The sequence below is a fragment of the Talpa europaea genome, assembly GCF_964194135.1.
Source record: "Talpa europaea genome assembly, chromosome: 14".
Classification (NCBI taxonomy): Eukaryota; Metazoa; Chordata; class Mammalia; order Eulipotyphla; family Talpidae; genus Talpa; species Talpa europaea.
In genome coordinates, this window is record NC_140082.1 from 14,440,138 (window position 1) to 14,445,640 (window position 5,503).

A 5,503-nucleotide genomic window follows, 5' to 3' on the forward strand; every position below is an offset into this window, starting at 1 on the left:
ACAGGATTACCAAAAGGATTAAGAGAAATAACGTAATATATGTGAAAATACCTCCCACGGTGCCTGGCACTTAGCTGGCAATTGAATTATAAGTAGCGTTCCTTCTTTTTTTGGAGTTTGTGGGGGAGAGGGAAGGCTGAGCTGAATACACAAAACTATAAAATCTGAAGGAAATGTTTTCAAAACAAAGTCAGCAAATGTTTTCTATGTGCCCATTGTAAGACACAGATTAGGCCAACAACTGCTGTGTCCCTTATGAAGGAGAGTACTCACATGATATGTACAGGGACATGATATGTACAGAAATAACACGTCAGAAAGGGATAGGTGCTGGGAGTAGAACAGGTGCTGGGAGTAGAACAAGCTAGTACAGTAATAAGACACTTGGTAGAGAAACAAATGAGATGGATGGCTCCCGGGGCTGTAGTGCACTCAGGTTCTCCCTTCCAACCACACCTTTCCTTAACTGTGAATGAATAGGCATTTTCTAATCTCCGGGAAGTCCTACAAAGAACCTCTATCAGAGAACTGCTTAATTAATTCAGAAGTCCCGGATGGCAGTCCTGACCCACTGCTAATGATAGAAAGAAAAAAACACCTACTTTGAACCCTTATTATATGCCAGGCAGTGTCCAAAGCGCTATGCAAACATGAACTTATGGAATATAAAGATCCCGTGATTGAAGGACTAGTATAGAAGGACTATTGTTGCTTTGTTCTACTAAAGAGGAAACTGAAATGCTCCGCTAACAAATGTTAGAGCTGGGATCATATTATTATTATTTTTTAAAGATTTATGTATTTATGCAAGAACTGGGGTATACGCCAGATGTGCAGGAGGGTGAGAGGATTCACCAGAGACAGAGCGGGGAACAGAACAGGCAGACCGACGAAATACACTGCTGAAGGGAGCAGCGGGGTGAGACAAGAGAGGTCTTCTTCAACATGTGGGCATCTCTGCTATTGGCAGGGATCGAACTGGCACTGCAGAGGCTGCAGACACCTTCACAGCGCAGTGCTCAACCCACTGCGCCACCAGGGAGGAACTGGGATCATATTATAGGTCTGCCAAGCTCCACAGTCTGTGTCTTTGACTACATTTAAGACTTTTTTTTCCCCGTGGGAAAAAAAAAACTGTAGGCAGAAGGAACTGACAAAATAGAATCCCAAAGTAGACACCAAGGTAGACTTTAATAATCAACCAATGGTTTCATGTTCTAGTTACTGCTGGATGTAAACCAATAGGTAAGAAAGTCTAATTCTTGCTATTACTGTATTAACGAAGGTCAAGGATGAGAAAAACAGACTTGTAAGAGACTATAATGGCTCCAGGTCACTGAAATGCCAAAGAGATGCACCAGCCAACCTCCAGAAAATGCAGAAAAACCACACAAGGAATACAGACCCTTGAACATGGTGGGATTTTATTCAGCTTTGAAACCTTGTAGTCCTTTTGGACCTTAACTTGCTCCCTCCATCCCATGCCCAAGGTCATCCAAGTTCCCCTGTCCTGCACAAGACACAAGGCATTTCCTACTGGTTGGTGCCTTCTTCTCTAATTCATAACTAAAACCTCAGTTCAGGGTCCACCTCCACATTGGTGCCCTCCTTACCCTTGTGCAATCCAACCTGACCATCAGTGCCAAACTGATAGTCTAGAAACAAAATGCCCATATCATGACTCTTTATGCCTCTACTGCAGACTGGAAAATTCCATAAGCCTGACATTAAACCTCCCAGTCTGGCTTTACACACCCTCTCAGTCTTACCTTCCATTTCCTATGACCTCCTTGCCCACCCTCCTTGGCTACCCTTCTGCCACTGCCCAGTCCCTGCCTCCACCACACTACTAATTTCACTATCCTTGTGAAGACCTTGAAACTTGTCCACCTTTGCATCCAATTCCCAACTTCTTTCCTTCCAGGACATCATTCTCCCCACTCATCTCCACCCTACTCCCGGCCTTTTTTGGAACCTACCTAAGACTCTTCAAATCTTACCTCTTTCAAGAAGCATTCCCTGATCACATCTATTCAAGAGTGGCCACCCTGGACACACTGCAGTTCCTTAAACATGCCAAGCACCTGGGCCTTTGCTCATTCTCTTTTATCCCCTTTGTTGGGATATTTTTCTCCCAGATAGCCACTTGGCTCATTCCCTTCTTCATTTTGCTACTCAGATGTCATTACTCAAAAAGGCTCCCCTGGGGCATCCCTGGTGACCTAGGGGTTACTGCTATGGCCTGAGTTCGATTCCCACATATGGGTCAGCAGACCTCTTCTGTCTCACCCGCTGCTCCCCTTAGCAGTGCTTTTAGTAAATCCGCCTGTTCTGCTGCCCGCTCTGTCTCCAGTGAATCCTCTCTCACACACAAACCCCCCACCTCTGACATATACCAAGATCTTCTATTAAAAAAAAAAAAAAAAAAGGCTCCCCTAACCTCCCACCTCCCACTGTTCCTATGTCCTTATCCTACTTTCTCTTCAGAGCATTTATCCCTACTGGATGATATTCATTTATTTACTTACTCTCTCTCCCCACCAAAATACACTCTATGAGGAAAAAGATTTGGTCTATTTTGTTCTCTGCTGTATCCCCAAGGGCCCACAAGTGCTTGGCACATACTACTCAACTTATATTTATGGAATGAATGTATGAATAGTTCTTCCCCACTTCTGAAATTCCATACTGTTATCACATACAGGCCTTAGAAAACCTTGTGTTGACTTGTCCTTCCTTCCTTAATTATTCTCAATAAAGTTGATTTCAAGTAGGCACAAATAACATTCATTTCCACAAATACTTATTAAGGGCTTACCATGTGCAAGACCCTACATGTCTGAAGCAGCCCAAATACTGAAAAGAATTTCCTAAATACTGGAAAGAACAGCAAAGGAGAAGTCCCACATTAGTCCTGGCTATATCACTAACGAGTGACACTGAACAAGCCATTTTCCTCCCTGGAACTTCATATGTAAAATGAGGAGAGTTACATTATCTCAAGTCTCTCCTGGCTCTAGCATCTGTTGAAATTTATAAGTAAAACCTAGCCCCACCCAGTGTCTTAGACATCACAGGCACTCAGTAAATATTTGATTTGTTGATTTGAATATTTTCTTTGTTGATTCTCCTGTTACACAAGAATTTGAGTTGTCTTGTAACATAGCGTGGAGAGAACAAGTAAAAGTAAAGTCTCTCTTTGTTCTCTGATGCCACAGGCATCCTCATTCTGGTGTCTGTGATAAAGAGGATGAAGCACTGAATTTAAAATTGCAAAGTGCGAATTCTGAACGGGGGCATTTATTTGGCTATGGAACTGTGACCAAGTCATTTCATTTTTTTTTTTAAAGATTTATTTATTTATGCATGTAAGAACTGGGGTACAGGCCAGAGGTGTGGGGGGTGAGAGGATTCACCAGAGACAGTGGGGAACAGAACAGGAGGAATGACAGAAATACACTGCTGAGGGGAGCAGCCGGAGAGTCAGGAGAGGTCTGCTGTGACATGTGGGTAGCTCCCTGGCCTCCAGGGATCGAACTCATGCTGCAGTGGCTGTGGACAGCTTCACAGGCTGTGTCTTAACCCCTTGCGCCACTAGGGAGGCCATGACCAAGTCATTTCTGAGTCTTAATCTCTGTACCCATAAAATAGCCATAGTGGCACTTATTTTCCAGACTTTGGGTCTTTTTATGCTATTCCCTCTGCCTGGAATGTTCTTTGCCTTTTCTCTACTAGACTAACTTTTGCTTATCCTTGTGATCAGCATGACTCGCTTTTTAATTTTTTAAAGAATTATTCCTTTATTGTAAGATTTTTATTTATTTTTGCATAGAATAACTGGGGTGTAGGCGGGTGGTGTGGGGGGTGAGAGGATTCACCAGAGATAATGGGGAGCAGAACAGGCATATCCCCTGAAATATACTGCTAAAGGGAGTAGCGGGAGAAACAGGAGAGGTCTGCTATGCCTTGTGGGTTAGCTCCCTGGCCTGGGAATTGAACTCAGGCTGCTTTGCAGTAGGAGGGCCATCGGAGTGGTAGTGCTGCCACTTAACCCCTAGGCCATCAGGGAGGCTCAGCATAACTTGCTTTTTAAAAGAAAGCAATCCTTATTTACTCCCCTAACTCCTGATGCACTCTAATAGCACTTATCTCAATTGTTTGTCTCAATTATTTATTTTTAATTATGTTTACTGAGGTAATGTTGATTTACAATACTGTCTGTTTTAAGGGTATAAGTTCACACCTCTACAAACATGTTTGTTTTCTCAGTTACTATAGCATTTATCTCAACTGTTACCTCTACTTACTGTTCATACCAGAACTGTAAGTATCACAAAGGTAGGTAGGGACTGTGTCCCTTTTATTCATCACTATACTCAGCACTTGGCTAAGTGCATGGCACAGAAGTATCCAATAAATATTCTTCTGGATGAATATATAAACTGAGGCTTTCATGCCACCAGACAGCATTTTGATTCACTCAGAAAATCTGCTATGAACTATTGCACTCTAAGAACTTTCACAAGTTTCTGAGAATCAAGGTTCAAGATAAGGAAGTTAAGTTACACAGAGTTTACAAGAAGTCATTGGAAATCATTTGAACTGAAAAACTCTGGAAAATAAATAAAACAGAACAGGACAGGGATCTTTTCTATCCTTAGTCTTCTTTCTCCATTAGCCTATTATCAAGAATGAGGAGAAAATCCCATGCTCCCATGGTGAGGAAGTGACCCACTGGTGGCCTGGTTTGTATTCAGGATAGAGGAAATGACTGTCCCAGGCTAAAAGCAGGAAGGGGAGGGGGGGCAGATATCCAGAGATATCCAGGGCAGCTTCCAAAGTCACAGCCTCAGCCTCGTGTGTGTTGCCTAGGAGGGGACTGCAGGTCCAGTTAACCTGATGAGGCTACAGTTTCCCCTTAGACAACTCTTCCTTCCGGAGGTGTTTCTTCACATCCTTTTTATGTCTCATGGAGGCCAAGAAGGACCCATCTTCCATGGAGGGGGTGGGGGGGTCCTGAACCCCAGGGGTCCTACTTTCTCTTAAAGAATACTCCAATCTCTCCCTAACTGATCCGTGATCTAAACTCCCAGGAAGCCCAGACTCTAATTTCCTGCAACAGCCTCAACACCCAAGGGGATGTATCCAGGCACGCAGAGGTCGGCGTGAAGTCTTGGATTCCCAAGACTCCTCCACTTCCCACACAGAAAACCCAAAAGCGGGGGTAACTCTCCATGCCCTCCTAATAGCATGGAAGCCTGAGGATCCTGCACTCCCCATATTCCACAAAACTCTCACTCCAAGAGAACCAAGGCCCCTCGGTTTCTTTAACTTGGGGACATACAGTTACCAGCTTCCCAGCAAAAACTGCCCCCCTGGGCCTCCCCGATGGCGCAGCGGTTGAGCGCTGGGTTGCGACGCTGCCCGCGGCCTCTGCAACGCAGGTTCAATCCCCGGCTGCTCCCCGGCCACGGGAGGAGGGTCCCGCATGGCGCGCAGACCT